This window comes from Meles meles, chromosome X (genome assembly GCF_922984935.1).
Source record: "Meles meles chromosome X, mMelMel3.1 paternal haplotype, whole genome shotgun sequence".
Taxonomy (NCBI): domain Eukaryota; kingdom Metazoa; phylum Chordata; class Mammalia; order Carnivora; family Mustelidae; genus Meles; species Meles meles.
This window is the reverse complement of record NC_060087.1, coordinates 121,247,666-121,265,131: the sequence shown is the minus strand read 5'-3', so window position 1 is coordinate 121,265,131 and position 17,466 is coordinate 121,247,666.

Genomic DNA, 17,466 nt, shown 5'->3' with positions numbered 1-17,466 from the left:
ATGGAGCAGACGTGGTGTAGAAGTGATAATGAGGAGCAAAGCAATCAGCTACTCCACCTCTACTCCCTGGGGTATATGAGGAAAACTAATGTTTACCTAAGAGCATTGTAGGGGAAATGATTTCCTTAACGCACAATCACATTCCAGTTATAAAACACAGATGAACATTGAGAGAAAAATTTGAAGCTACTGGAGAGTTTCTTAATCTACTATCAGTAACAGAGGGCAGAAAAGAAGGGCTTATTTTTTTTAATCTTTTTAAAAGATTTTATTTATTTATTTAGGAGAGATACAGTGAGAGAGAGCATGAGAAAGCAGAACGTCAGAGGGAGAAGAAGACTCCCTGTTGCACTGGGAGCCCGATGCGGGACTCGATCCCAGTACTCCAGGATCATGACCTGAGCCTAAGGCAGTTGCTTAACCCACTGAGACACCCAGGCACCTGAAAGAAGGGCTTATGAAGATGGAAAGAGAGTAGTGTAGTGTTGTTTGTAGAACAGTATGTGGATAAAAATCTAGGTAATGATGGATAATATGCAGTGTTGTGACTTAGATATAAGTGATGAGACAAGATAAACCTTGTGATTGCATGGCAGTCTGGGAGGTCAGTAAAGCCCTCCTGACTGGGGATTGTTTGAGATTAACCTAGAACCTAGAAGAATCCAGAAACACCAATAGGAACATGTTTCCTCTAAATACCATGTATCATGCATGATGATGCAGCCTTTCAAAGATAGACTAGTAAGGACATCTAAAAGGGTAGATTTGAAAGGAGAGGAGTGTGTGTGCTCATGAGTGTGGGTGTGTATGAAAAAATAGCATCATATTCTAATGTCAGCTTGTTGTTATTATAGGCCTATAGAGCTGTGCACTATTTTTGGACAACCCAGGATGCCTGCACACATGTGGCCCAGATGTAGGTACCAACATTGGGCACCTGCAAAGCTAAAATGGGGGAAGCAAAGAGAGAGGCCAAGGGGAAGTAGTATTATCCCAATACAGGAATACATTTACTGAGGCCTCCTAAATGGCAGGTAGAAAATAATGGAAGAAAAGAAAGTGAACTTTCCCCCCCTAACATCTCTCTTTAGGAAGAAGTACTTGGAATTGTATTTCCTACATAAATTCACCTGCTAAAACTCCAGGGAGCTCATCAGTGGGCAGATGTTCCCACCTAAGTATCGTTACCAGCAAACATTTAATAAAAATCATGGCTGCATATGGCTCAAATTAAAAGGTTTCTCTTTGTCATTGTCTTTAAAAAGAACAATTCCCCATGCTTATAAATCCAGGCTCAGAACATCAATTCAACCTGCCTCAGGAGCTTTGTGGCTATCCCTTTCCTCTGGGAGTCAGCGCAGCTCCCAAGTAATCAATTTGAGAAGTACTGCAAAAGTGTTTTTCCTTTCAGTGTTTATCTACTGGAATGTCTAGGAGTGAAGTACAGACAGGGTTCAGTTTCTTTCATCAAATACATACAGTGTATATGAGCATCAAGGCAAGAGGACAGAGAGCTTTAATTGAACTTCCAATAAAAATGGGGGGTTCAAACCCTGGAATCATTCCATATTAGCCTTGTGAGTTAGGCTAGGTATCTAACCACTCTGAACCTGTTTTCTGATTTCTAAAAAAGTAGAGAATAATATCTCATAAGGCTATTATAAAGATCAAATGAAATAACTCATGTAGTGAATATAGCACAATGACCCACGGAATGGGAGGAAAAACTTGCAAATCATATGTTGGATAAGAAATTTTATCCAGAATTTATAAAGAACTCTTGCAAGTCAATAACAAAAAGATAAATAACCCAATTAAAAATGGGCAAAGGATCTGAATAGACATTTCTCCAAGGAAGATATAGAAATATCCAATAAGCACATTAAAGATGCTTGACATCAATAGTCAAGCAAATCAAAACCACCAAGAGTACTACTTCATACTCACCAGGATGGCTAGAATAAAAAAGGTCAGATAATCATAAGTGTTGGTGAGGATTTAGAGAAATCAGAACCCTCATCCACTATTACTGAAAATATAAAATGATGCAGATGCTTTGGAAAAGTTCTCAAAAAGTGAAACAGAGTTACTGTATGATCCTCCAATTCTACTTATAGTTTTATTCCCAAGATAATGAAAATATATGTCCACACAAAAAATTATACATGAATGTTCAGAGCAGCAATATTCAGAATCCTCAAAGGTGGAAACAACTAAATGCCCATCAACTGATAAATGGAAAAACAAAATTTGGCACACCCATATAACAAAATGCTATTCAGCCATCAAAAGGAATGAAGTACTAATCCATATTACAACATAGATGAACCTTGAAAACATTATGCTAAGTGAAATAAGTCAGTCACAAAAGACCACATAAGTGTATCACTCTATTCATATGAAATTGTCAGAACAGGGAAATCTATACACACAAAGCATATTAATAGTTGCTTATGGTTTAGGGTAAAAGCTGTTGGGGAATGATAGCTAAAGAATATAGGGCTTCTTTTTGAGATGTTGAAAATGTTCTGCAATAGATCGTGGAGACAGTTGTGCAACTCTGTGACTATATGAAAAAAACACCGACTTGTACACTTCAAATGGGTGAATTGTATGGCACGTGAATGACTTCTCGGTAAAGTTGATTTAAAAGCCTGTGTGGTAGGCAGGAAAAAAGAGTATATCACCTGGAACATGTAAATTCTCATTAAGTGATAGCTATTATTATTCTATCATCATTTATTATATTCCTCTGACAAATTTCGTTTGTCAGGTTCAAAATCAACCCAGGCCAAATGATTAATTACTGGGAAGGAATTAAGTATGACTAATAAACCTTAATGATTGATGGACTGATCTTTGAAGTCAAACAATCATGGATCTTTTATTACTAACATATGACCCTGAGCATACTAGCTTCTCAGTTTCCTCATCTCTAAGCCGCAGGTAATAACAGCACATGCCTCATATAAATATTGTTAATAAATGAAATAAAGTATGTGCTAAGGCCAGGCACAGTGACTGGAACATAATAATTCTCAGCAAAAATTAAGTCTCCCCATCTCAAGCAAACTTCCTAGTTGTTCTAATTCCCCCAAAAGATACTTCAAATATTTATATGCTACCAATTTTTATTTTAGATGTCAAACTTTTCCTGGAAATTGCTTCCAATAATGGTTCACTGCTTAATACTGTCAGCTGCCAAAATGTCAATTATTCCAAAAAGCTATATTCTTATTCTCACTGTCTTCTATTGGTAACTTGTTGATGGATGCAAGCCACTAATTTTCATTGAGTTTATAGGTATTTTTCATTTTAATCAACCACTGGTGAATCTTCGTCATTCTTTTAGCTACCAGAAAGAAAATCATTTATTGAAAAGTCAATGGAATAAATGTGATTCAGTGAATATGGCTGCCAATGTTAGAAATGAAAACTACTCCAGCTAATTCAAGATTGTGCTATTGTGAAGTCTTCCACTCCCAAGGGTTTTTTTTTTTTTCCAGATATACTCAAAATAAGTGACCTTAAATAACTAAAGAAAAAATAAAACAAGATGTTAACATGTCAAGATGTGCTTGGAAATCAATACACAGTTGCTCTTAATATAAAGAAAGGAAGACAAAACCTCCACAAAATCCCCGATGGAACAAATCATATTCTTTGCTCTAGGGATTAAAGAGAAGAGCAATTTTGTCACAACTATGTATCATCTATCCAGATGTGTGACTTTTTTCAAATCTATGAAACCTGCAAATTCCATTCTATAAATCTGAAACACAAACACTGAATTTAAAGATAACCATATGTACTTTCATAATCAAACTTAAATTACACTACAGTGGAATAAAATACATTTTTATGCCTTACAACTTTATTCAGAAATTCAGCACAGGAATTGGCCATAAAAGTCTCAGACTTCATTTATAGCTTCCAAAGTTGTGCTTTTGTTCTGGAATTTTAACTGTTTTAAACTAACTTAACAAAAACATTAACAAAAGCAAAATACACATTATAGGCTATTTCAGGGAAAGGTATGCCCTTCAGCAAGTCTCTACACAGGGAATGGCACATGTCAAGTTCATTGCCTTTTTGCCAAGGTGTGAGTATGCAACAGGCCAGTATGAGAATTTAAATCCTCAGAATAAATATGATGCTACTTTTGAGAACAACTTGACCTGAAGATCACAGAGACTGTTCCTAGGAGGAAAACCTCTTCTAAGTTTCACTCTGGTCTGCACAAGTCAATAGCATTATTTCTGTCCACTCTTCTTGTCCCCAGTTTAATTCATAGGGGCATGCTCATGGCCTTAGATTCATCCTACTTTCTCCTCGGTGTTGTCCACTCTAAAATGCTTCTGTATGTTCTCTTGCTTGGCTATGCCAAGGTCAATGACACATAGATAGCTTCTCTTCAGAGTCCTCAGGGTTATCTCAACCTGCCCCACCAGGAGGGCATGAACACTTTCTTCATTTTAATAGGTAATGTCATCAGAGCTAACATTTATTGAGCTTTTACCATGCACCAGATCCTGTTTTAAGCACTTCACATGTATGACCTTAAATGATCCCCCAACAATCCTAAAAAGCAGGTTATATTATAAGCTCTACTGTACCATTTTACTGAATGTATGGAAATGTTTCTCTTTCATTAGTGTCAAATATAATGAGGAAAAAAATATATAAAGTAATGTGTCAATAATTATTCCAATTGATATCAGTAAAATTAGAACATCTTTCTTAAATTAATTGATCATATGTATTTTTTTTAGGAGTTACCTAATCAAATCTTTGTATGTTTTCCTACTGGGACATTATATAGTCCTTATTGTTTCCTAAAAAACTTTACATATTAATCAATTCTTGTATGACACATGTATCCCTTTTTTCTGGTTATTTACCTTTTATTTTATGTATATATTTTTAAAGATTTTGTTTATTTATTCGACAGAGATCACAAGTAGGCAGAGAGGCAGAGGCAGGTGGGGGTGGGGTGGGGGAAGCAGGTTCCCCGCTGAGCAGGGAGCCCAATATGAAGCTCGATCCCAGGACCCTGAGATCATGACCTGAGCCAAAGGCAGAGGCTCAACCCACTGAGCCACCCAGGTGCCCCTTATATATGCTTTTATATAGAGAAGTTTTGATTATTTTTATGCAGGAAGAGCCTTGTATTTTTGAAGCACACTTAATCCACAATGAGAATAATAATAGTAAAGCTAAAATATCAATAATATTGATAATAACAGTATCAATAGGTTTCTGCATTCCTATTTTACTTTCACAGCCCTTGTGGACAATGGTAATGGTAGAAAGAACAATTTAATTAGCAGGCCCTAGAATTACACTGATTACAGGTTACTTTACATAGGAAACTAAAAGAAGGAATTTCTGCCTTTTTCCAATTCAAGTTCCCTTGAAGAGTTTAATGTCAAAAGATAGAACAGGCGAGACAACATATATTTCTAACCATATAATTTCCACTAGTTTAAACCAAGTAAATGGATAAAAAGGTAAGTTAACAGTGGTTAGTTAACAGTGGCCAGAATCTCTCTCTGGAGTCAGCAGACTTAAGTTCATTCTTGTATGTAGAACACCAATTGTGTTCCTGATAGCCTCACTGTTTAGTCAATAGTATAAATCCTACCCAAATTGCTCCCACTATCTTTCCCCAAAATAGAATTAACTTGACCAAGTGCTACTCTGCTTCTTACCATTCTTTATTTCCAGGAATAGCAAATTTTTCTGTAAAGGAAAGGATAGTAAATAGTTTAGTTGCTTCTAAACTTCCTCTCCTCCTTTTCCAGCTCCTCCTTCTACTCTTGCTCTTCTTTTTCAAATCACATTTTTCTTTATGTAATGCCATGAGATTTTAGAAAGTAGAAAGTAGAAAGTAGAACATGAATAAGAATAGAAACATTATTTTTTAGTGGCCCATTTCTGTTCACCCCCAGGCATCCCAGATTGGATGTGATCTTCTGACTCACAGGCAGTGCAGTCTGGTGTTGACATAGACCTGCTGAGAGAGTTGATTGTGTCTCTTCATAATTTTGTGGTTGATGACAGTATGTAGGTAGGAAGGTAGCCTTAAAAAAAAGGCTATGTGAAAATAGCCACAGTGGGAGTATTTGCTCCATGGAATTAGGCAAATGCTATAAATCAAGTGTATCAGTTTGCCTAGGCTGCTGTAACAAGTATTGAAAACTAGGTGGTTTGATCAATAGAAACTGATTTTCTCACAGATCTGTACTCCCATGTAGGCTGCAGCATTATTCACAATAGCCAAGATATAGAAACAATCCAAGTGTCCACTGAAAGATGAATAAAGAAAATTACATATATATAATCTGAAAATATAAATATATAATTAAAATACATATAATGGAATACTATTCAGCCTTAAAGAAGAAAGGAATCTTTCATTTGACAATATGGATGAACCTGAAGTAAATAAGCCAGACTGAGAAAGATGAATACTTCACAATCTCAATTACATATGGAATCTAAGAGTCAAACTCATAGTAACAAAGTGTAGAAGGGTGGTTACCAGGGGCTAGGGGATGGTGGTTACGGAGAAATGTTGGTCAAAGGGTATAAACTTTCAGTTATGAGTAAGTTTTAGAGCTCTAACATACAGTATGGAGACTATGTATTGTATGCTTAAAATTTGCTACAAGAATAGATCTCAAGTGTTCTCACCACACACCAAAAAATGGTAACTATTTGAGGTGATGCATATGTGAATTAGCTTGACTGTAGTGATCATTTCAGAGTGTGTATATATACCAAAACATCACATTGTTCACCTTACATGTATAAAATTTTCATTTGTCAATCATGCCTCAATAAAGCGGGGGGGAAAGTACAGCTTTTCAATATAAATGAATTATCTTTAAAAAACAGAAAATGTAGAACTCGTCGATAAAATTCCCCCACAAGGTTTTACTAAGAATACACTGCATATGCCTCATCAAAAGGCCTCAGAAGGGACACCTGGGTGGCTCAGTTGGTTAAGCGGCTGCCTTCGGCTCAGGTCATGATCCCAGCGTCCTGGGATGGAGTCCCACATCAGGCTCCTTGTTCGGCAGGGAGCCTGCTTCGCCCTCTGCCTCTGCCTGCCACTCTGTCTGCCTGTGCTCACTCTCTCTCTCTCTCTCTCTCTCTCTGACTAACAAATAAATAGAATCTTAAAAAAAAGGCCTCAGAAAAGATGACTGAAGTGTCTGTGAGAGTTAAGTAGTTGATGACCCTTCACACATATCTGACTTCAGTTTAGAAAGTACACAGATTTAATCAATACTTTTCAGTTATCATTAAAATTAAATTTATTAACTGTGAATAGCAATAATGACATACAGGAGTAGATCCACCGGAATCCAAAGAGATCAAACCGTCTATCCTACAAACCTAAATGAATTCACAAAAAATAAATCAGTGAAACTGGTAAATTAGTGCCTATCAATGGAATTTTTTAAAATTTTAGTCAATTACTTTGATATCACATTGATCACAAGGTAAGTCACTAACATATGCTGAGTAGACTAAAACAGGCCACAGTTGGCAAGGGATGGGCATGGGCAGACCTCATTCACAGGTAAGTTGGTTTTTTTCAGAAATGGTGACTGAGCAGAGTCATGTAAGCTGATTATGGCAACAGAGAGCCTAAAGTAACTTTGCCTGGATAAAATGAAGGCTTCACTTTGCCCTTCAGAGCCATAGGGCATTTGATTTCTGAAAATAGCCCTGAAGGTATAAGGTAGACACTGTGTGAAAGTTCTAGAGTCATATTCAGATAACTAGAAGCATTTTACCTTTTCTCTTTATGCTTAGAAATACAAGACGACTCACATTTCCCCTGTAATGCCATTCATTTGGTCCACCAATCCATTAGTATATTTTAGGAATATTCTTTTTCTTGTGTAAAAAGCTAAGATAACAACTTCCATAGCTAGATAGATGGGACTGGTTTGTTATATAATCTAGTTGGTCAAATATGGTTTGGTTATGGTCATTAGCAAAACAAGCATGAGCATACTCAACGTGGTTTCTATTCTTTCTTTTCCTTTTTTTTTTTAAATTCCAGAATGGCACTTAGTGAATGTGCCAAAATGCTTTACCAACTCTGCTCATTTCGGTCATTAAGAATGATCACCAAAGAAATTTCTAGGCTCTCTTCTCTGAGGACTGTAAGCCTCACGAAGAAGTCAATAGAAATTGTGTTGCTTTCTGTCTTATCCTACTTCCTTAATAGTTCTTGGCAGTTATTGATAATTGACAAACAATTATATGTCATAACAATATAAACTTTGAATAAATGGATCAATTATTTAAGCAAGCATTCAGTAATCATTGAATGAATGCTTGCTTTGCTGTCATCATCATGGAAAAGTTTTCTGTCATCTTTAGAGCCATCCTTAAGCTATAGGTTTCTTTCCTAAGTTAAAAAAAAATGTTCAGGGTGCCCAGGTGGCTCAGTTGTTAAGCGTCTGCCTTTGGCTTGGGTCATGATCTCAGGGTCCTGGGATGGAGCCCCACATCTGGCTCCCTGCTGGGCAGGGAGCCTGCTTCTCCCTCTCCCACTCCCTCTGTTTGTATTCCCTCTCTCACTGTGTCTCTCTCTGTCAAATAAATAAATAAAATCTTTTTAAAAATGCTCACACTTATAAAGGTATAACTGATATATGAAAAGTAACCACACACATTTAATGTGTAAAATTTGATAAGTTTAGACAATACATATATCTGTGATAGCATCACCACAATCAAGGTAGTGTTCCCTTGTTTATACAGAGGAGATGAAAAACAAAAGCAAAGAGGTAGGTATTTACCCTATCATAGAGGTATTAAATCTAACAAAATAAATTACAATGTAAACTCGGAAATTGTCTCTATCATAATATATTTGGGAAAAAAATACACAGTAAGTTGGTCAAAGGAAGTTAAATTGTAAGGCATTTAAAGATAAGGTCAAAAGCAATTTCTCTTTTTAATAGGATGTATTTTTAAATTTTTAATTATTATTTTAATAAGGCATTTTCTTTCAAAAATACTTGGGATATAATTTTCATTTGCATCTAAATAGGATGTATTAATAGGGTAATGTTTTGTTCAAATTTTTTTGTTCACTCAGGGCTTGCTGATAAGTGATTCCAGGTTCCATCTCCAAAGAGATTAATCACATTTAATGTGTTCACTGGCACAGAGACATGCCTAAAGCAAATAGGTGGAAAGTGATTTTGCCAATGTCATTGGAATGTTTTTGCCAAGCTCTGAATGATATTACTTAATGGCAATTCTAAGACAGATGATATATGTGTTTCATCTGAAGAAATTTCTTTCTCTCCACTTAAAATAATTAAATATGTAGTCAAGTCTGTTTCCATATGTATACAGTTAAGTAGATTTCTTGAATTCCTGTATCCATTATGAACCCAGGTACACTCTGCAACATATTTTTTTCAATGTTGGGAAAACAGACATATGACTTCATGGTATGCTATCCTAACCCCCTATTAGTGATTATGGTAGATAGAACAATGGTTGCCCAAAGATTTTCATGTCCTAATTCCCAGGAACTGTTAGGTATTTTAACTTATATCATAAAAGGGACTTTATAGGTATAATTTAGTTAAGAATTTTGAGATGGGGATATTATCCTGAATTATCCTGGTGGGACTGATATAATTGCAAGGGTCCTTAATGCGGACAAAGAAAGCAGAAGGGTTAGAACCAGAGAGATGGCATCATAACAAAGACTCCACCAGCCTTTGCTAGCTTTGTGAAAGAGGGCCACAAGTCAAGAAATATGAGAAGTGTCCAGAAGCTAGAAAAAAGCAAGAAAATAGCTTCTTCCAGAAGGGAATATAGGCCTGCTGACATTTTGGTTTTCGCCCAGTTGAAACCTAGTTTGTACTTCTGAACTCCACAAGTGTAGGATAATAGATTTGTGGAGAATGTAGACGGTAAAGAATAAAGATGGTATAGTATGTGTTTTCTGTAACAAGTCCTAGGCAACATGATTGTCAACCAACTAGTGATGCTATTTTGAGGAATCAGAAGAGACAATAAAGCTGTGGGAAGATGTTAACACTTCTAATCAGGTAAGAAAAACACCTAAACCGTTATTTCTGACTAGATTTAGGGAAGCAATGGTTTGAAGTGCAGTAGAGTGAGCCTTTAATTTATCAGCACCAAAATAATACATTTAATGGAGAATTTTCCAGCAAGAGAAAAAGAAAACTTTGTGGAAAGGAGCTTCCCTAGAGGCCTTAGCATATTGTAGTGAACTTAACAGCTCAGATTAGCTGAATTCAGCTCAAACTGCATAAACAATTGCACAAAAATCAAGCATGATATAACTCAAAATCAATATATTCCTTTTTCACTACAAAGAAATGGTAGATATGATAACAGGAATTTATATGCCCAATATGAGCTAAGAACAAAATCAACATTTTTAAAAAACCATTTTGTTTATTTATTTTACAGAGAGAGAGAGATCACAAGTAGGCGGAGAGGCAGGTAGAGAGAGAGAGAGGAGGAAGTAGGCTCCCTGCTGAGCAGAGAGCCCGATGCGGGGCTCGATCCCAGGACCCTGAGATCATGACCCAAGCCGAAGGCAGAAGCTTTAACCCACTGAGCCATCCAGGTGCTCCAAAATCAACATTTCTTTATATGTATCTAGAAAGTCTTCATGGTGGGCACCTGGGTGGCTCAGTGGGTTAAGCCGCTGCCTTCGGCTCAGGTCATGATCTCAGGGTCCTGGGATCGAGTCCCGCATCAGGCTCTCTGCTCGGCAGCGAACCTGCTTCCCTCTCTCTCTCTCTCTGCCTGCCTCTCTATCTACTTGTGATCTCTCTCTGTCAAATAAATAAATAAAATCTAAAAAAAAAAAAAAGTTTGGGGCACCTGGGTGGCTCAGTGGGTTAAGCCTCTGCCTTCGGCTCAGGTCATGATCCCAGTGTCCTGGGATTGAGCCCCGCATCGGGCTCTCTGCTCCGCGGGAGCCTGCTTTCTCCTCTCTCTCTGCCTGCTTGTGATTTCTGTCTGTCAAATAAATAAATAAAATCTTAAAAAAAAAAAAAAAAGAAAGTCTTCATGGAGAGGGAAGAAGCGTAATGCAGCAGGCTATAAGGAGGGCATCATAACCATTATAGGTGTGACCAGTTAAAGTCACAGCGGGAGGAATGGAATGAATACCATCAAAAAGGTGAAAAGGCAAAGAAACCTAAAGTTTTGAGATATGAATCCATTCAGATTTTCTGGATCTATGAGAAGATGCTGTTACCATTTAGGCCTCGCATAGCAATGAGGTCATATACTGACAATCCTTAGAGAGATATTAACCTGGAAATGCATGCACAGTGAATCCCATCATGTAAATGAGATGCTCTCTCCCAATCCCCCAAAATACATTCTATCTTAACTTATTCTTAAATTAACAATAGATATCCAATCTTGTAGTTGAAGAAATAAACCTTAACTATCTCTCTGAAGAATTTCTCTAAGAATTCCTCTAAGCTATCCTCTAAAGAAGATTATAATGAATTTGGGGATCTCATTGGTAGTAAACTCATTCAAAATGTCAACGAGATAATCTAATATGCTTGATTTGTGTTCAAAGTAGGAAAGTGTCTGACTAGACAAAGGGTAGTCAAATGGAAAGAGCATCAGGCTACAAAGTGGGAGACGTGGGTTTTAGTTCTGACACTGCCACCTCCTGACTATAGAATCTTCAATAAATCACTTCCCCTCATTGGGTCTCAGTTTATGTATCTTGAAATTAAGAGGGACTTAAAGAAGTTGAAGAAAGGTATATTTGGAGAAAACATGCTTCCACTAGTTCATCTTTTAGTCGTGACAGATACTCATAATGGATCATGGCACCCTTTTTCCTGAACCTGGATGAAGCCTCACAGTCCCAACTCAGCAATCCAGGCAGCTGCTACCAGACCATCAGAGTCAACATACAAGATGAAACATAGTCCCCTCCTTGTAAATGATCTCCAAAATGCCTTCTATTTCCAAGAATTTATGTTTCTGTGCTTTTTAAATTTCAGATTGCTGTCCTAGCTATTGAAAAAAAAAAAGCTTGATAAGAATGGATATTCTTCTGCAATTTCATTGACTCACTTCTAAGAGTTTCTTTATAAGTTTTATGAAACTCAGGCGCAGATAGAGATTTTGTATTAAAATGAACATGGCTTGGGGCGCCTGGGTGGCTCAGTGGGTTAAGCCGCTGCCTTCAGCTCAGGTCATGATCTCAGAGTCCTGGGATCGAGTCCCATATCGGGATCTCTGCTCAGCAGGGAGCCTGCTTCCCTCTCTCTCTCCCTCTGCCTACTTGTGATCTCTCTCTCGCTGTCAAATAAATAAATAAAATCTTAAAAAAAAATAAAATGAACATGGCTTATAGGGATATTATGTTAACCAAAAAGAAGCTACAGTGAACCATGTGTTAGGTAATTGTTTGATGTTGGTGTATCTGGCCTTAATCTACTGAAAGTAGATAGAAATTGAACAATAAGCATAATGACGACCTGTGAAAGAAACAAATTGTGTATGGAAGGCTAAAATTAGGTTAAACTATAATGTTATCTAGAAGCAGGAAGAAAAGATGTCCAAGAAACAAGGAAACAATCCTATGTGTTGGAAAGGGCAGAGGCTCTAAAATCAGGCAGACACAGATTAAAAAAAAAACAAAACTAAAACAGTTCTGACATATGAGTTCTGTGCAAACTTAGGCAAGTCATTGAACTTCTTTAAGTCTGTCTTCATATGTAAAAGCGTATGTAATAACTACCTCAGGGAGTTGCTATGAAATTTAAATGAGATGAGTTTATTAAGGCCAGTGAGAACATCCAGCATATCACTTGTTATGTAGTAAGTGCTCAATAAATGGCAATTTCCTTCCTTCTTTCCTTCCTTCTAAAGAGAAAACACGATTTGCAGAACCTTTCCTTATGCCAAAGCCTATTTATAAAGTCTACTGCATTCTTACTTCCTGAGGTGATTTTTCAAAATTCTGAAATAATTTTTAGAAACTAATTTTTGTTGTAAAGAAACCACTGTCAGATTAACTGCTGCCTATAGAGCAGTGCTGCATATTTATCTCAAGGTGGAGATTAAAAATCGGAATAGGAGGACATGTTGTAGTTCAGCTCTGAGAACGTCTGATTGAACTGGGATTTTCTGATTAGGTTGGTAACATAAAAACGTTATTTAGTACAATAGAAAATCACTGGTAGTGGTTCTACATCAAGCTGAATTTAAATATACACATGATAGTGTGTATTAACTGGCTCAGCTGGCGCAGAGGTTTGAGAGACTGTGGCTTGCAGTCCTTCTGGGTCAGGTGGTCAGAGGAAGAGAGAGGCGGAGCAGCTTAGCCCGAGAGGAGCAGCACCATCACAGGCTATGCTGCAGCGTGGGCCAGCAAGACCACTGGGAGCTTCCAGGATACACCCTGCGGTCTTAAAGTTTACCATGCAAATGCAGGACAATAAGTAAAGAACACAAAATGGTGCACAATCATGAAATCCTTCATCTCTTGAAAGGAATAGGAATGAAAATATACAATATCAGGACCTTTGAACCCCACAAGCCTGTAGTCCCTAGGGCAACATGGCCTGTACTAAATACAATCTCATTAGGATGCCTATAGAAACATGATTGTTGTTTTCACTCCTGCTTCCATCTCAGCCCACTTTGTCTTTGGCGTCTGTACTTGCAGAGTCAAATATTGTTGTGTGTTTCGAATAACTGAGTATATTTTCTGGAAAGTTAATAACTTCTAATCTCTTAGAAAATGGGTAAATTGTGAAAAAAATCATTTCCGTCTATGGAAAAATAACAGGGGATTGTCACTTAAAGGACTTCCTATACATAAATGTAAAGTTTAATGACGTTCCTTTATTTTTTTAAATTTTTTAATTATTATTTTTTATTATATTATGTTAGTCACCATACCGTACATTATCAGCTTTTGATGTAGTGTTCCAAGATTCATTGTTTGTGTATAACACCCAGTGCTCCATGCAATACATGCCCTTCTTAATACCCATCACCGGGCCAACCCATCCCCCCTCCACTTCCCTCCCCTCTAAAACCTTCAGTTTGTTTCCCCAGAATCCACAGTCTCTCTTGGTTCATCTCCCACTCTGATTTTCACCCCTTCATTTTCCCCTTCCTTCTCCCAATGTCCTCCATGTTATTCTTTATATTCCACAAGTAAGTGAAACCATATTGTAATTGAGCTTTCTCTGCTTGACTTATTTCACTCAGCAAATCTCTACAATCTATTAAGTTACAGATGTACAACTTACAAAGAACTGAAAATAAAAAATGGCAGATGAGCAACACAGAGGAGTAGTGCTCTTATGATTGACACATGTCTTACCCTTCATCTGATGGAAGATATTATCCTGACACTATTATATTCCCTTCAAACTCCTACAAAGAGAACTGTGTTACTGGAAGGGAGAGATATTCTGGGCTATGAGACAGGTATACAGCATAAAATGTATAAAATATCTTCCCCTAAGTCACCTTGGGGCATAAACTATTTAACCTATATTAAGGCTAGCTGCTAGCCTCAAGATCCATTCCCACAGAGGATTGTATTCAAAGGAACAATAGTATATTATAGTTGGAGATTATAGGAAACTCCCCTATTTAAAAAAATTATATCTCTTTAAGTGCATTTATTGTTTACCCCTTTCAAAATCATTTACTGATTGTCAGCAATGTGGTGCTCATTATGCTAGAAAATGTTGATACAATGTTGTACAAAAATAGATATGTTTCTTATGGACCTTATCATCTGATTGGCAAAATATATACTAATGATATGTATGTATTCATCAGATATGTATACATTAATATATTAGCATATAATATATTAATATATGTATCATATATGTATATATATTACATCTTCTACATAATGGAATACTATTCAGTCATGAAAAATAAATCCTGCCATTTGCAAAAAACATAGATGGACATGAAGGATATTATGCCACATGAAATAAGCCAGACAGAGAAAGACAAATACTATATGATCTCATTTACATGTGGAATCTAAAAATAAAAAGTCAAGCTTAGAAGCAGAGAGTAGAATAGTGGTTACCAGGGGCTGCTGAGGTTGGGGGAAATGGGGAGATACTGATCAAAAGGTACAAAGTTGTAATTATGTCAGATGAATAAACACAGAGAGCTAGTATACAGGCATGATGGCTGTAGTTAACAAATACTGTATTGAACTCAAAATACACTAAGAGGGTAGAAGTAATATGTTTTTAGATTGACTGTAATAATCATTTCACTATGTATATGTATATCAAATCATCATATTGTAAACTTTATATATAATCTTTAGTAATAAATATGTAAATAAATGAAGAATAAAAACATAAAGGGTCAAAAATAATTTCTCCATGTTAAGGTCTATTGTGGAGATGATGGTCCATTTTGTCCTGTCTTTAGGAAACACAGTTCAAAAGGCAATGGGCTATTTCACCACAGAGGTAGTTATCTTCTCTGTGTACCCATGGGACCAAATGAGCTGATCTTCATTCTCATAGCACCCTGTACATTTTCCTTATGCTACTTATCACAGATACAATCAAATATTTCTTTCTCAATGTTTGTTTTAAAGTATCTACCCTGACAGATTATAAACTCCATAAAGTCAGCAAATATTCTTCATTGACTGTTGTATGCCTAGTGCCTAGCATAATGCCCAATATGTCCTAATAAATGTTCCATAACTCTGTGTAGAGAGTAAAGACTAGAGGGAAGGAAGAAAAGAATCTAAGAAGGAAGGAAAGAAAGAAACAAGAAAGAAAGATGGAGGAAAGGAGGTAGATATAAAAGTTATATAGATAGTGTACTGTGACTTATGGATGAATAGGTTACTAGTAATGAACCATTTTAACCTCTAAAAAATCAACTTACATGGCAATGTACGGCATCTATAAGACAGTCACATTCTGTTCTAATATGTAGAATGGATGTATGGACTATAATTTGTTTGTGGAAGTTTGGAACAACTTTGGTTTTCCTATACTATAACGTCTGTTTCCAAATGACTCCTGTTTTGTTTGTTTGTTTGTTTGTTTGTTTGTTTTATTTTTTACAGGGATAGCCTGTCCAGAAGTCTTCAAAGTATGCATATCATATGCAATCCATAGTGCTGCTCAAAAACGTGAGTTATTCTTGACCCCTTTCTCTTCCTTGTCATACATTTCCAATTCATTATCAATTTGTCAATGTTGCTTCCTTAATACCTTTTGAATCTGCATTTCTGTTAGTCGTCACTGTTTGCAAGTCTACCCTAATATATCTCTCCTTTGGAAAATGGAAATAACCTCCCAACAGATCTCCCTGATTCTACTCGAGATCCTTGGTTCACTTTCTCTGCTGCAACTAGATGGTTTCAGAACACCAACATGGGCACGAGAACTGCATGCTCAAAGAGTGACTCCACCACTCTTAAAAACCAAACTTCTCAGTGAGTTCCTAGTGCCCTACATGGTGCTGCTCCCTTCCCATTCCTGCCTCTTCTTGTAGCACTCTTGGCCTCACCTTTGCACTCCATCACTCTAGCCTGATTTGAGTGCCTCTCATGTATCATTCTACACTGCCTATTCCCACATGCGTAGGCCCTTTACCTAATCGAGGCCTATTCATGTTTTGGGTCTCAGCTAAAGCAAGATTTCTTCAAAGAAGTTTCCCTGGTCAATCTTTCCCCCTAGTAGGTCCAGTTCCTTCATAATATATCCATTAGCCATGTCCTTGACATGAATAACATTGTTCTCAGATTGAAATGCTACACTTACTTATGTGAAGTAAAATATATATTTTGCCAACTAGAAGATAAACTCCATGAGGCCCATGTCTGGTATTGTTCCACATTTTATCAACATTTCCTAGGGAAATGAGTAGCACAGAGCTAATGATCAATAAATATTTTCAAAAGAGGTAAATAATAAGTGCACTCAGGGAGGCGTGGTTTTCTTTTTAATATCCTCATAAATATAAGGGAATTTTCTATAAACCTATTTTCAACCTAAAGATAAAGACTCAGGTTTAATGTTTTAGTTAACATTCTCTATGATTATAAAAAAATAATAACATCACTATTGTCTTCAGTGACAGTTTCTTTTTATGAAAAAATACTGAAACATTAGAGTTGTATTATAACTTTGTGATGAAACCAAACTTATATGCTCTACATCTTGATCTCATCATCAAATCACCTTTCATTTGAATAATGAAATGTCTCCCTGAAGCCAAGGATTTTTTTCTGTGTTCAAATGCCTGCCTATGGGAGAATGCTGCAAGTACCTATTCAAATGATATCAAAGGGTTAGGGGAGATGATGGGCTATGTTAAGAAATTGATTCACTGATCTATTTTGATAGAAAATGTCCTCCAAGACTGTTTTTACACTTAAAAGCATTGGGT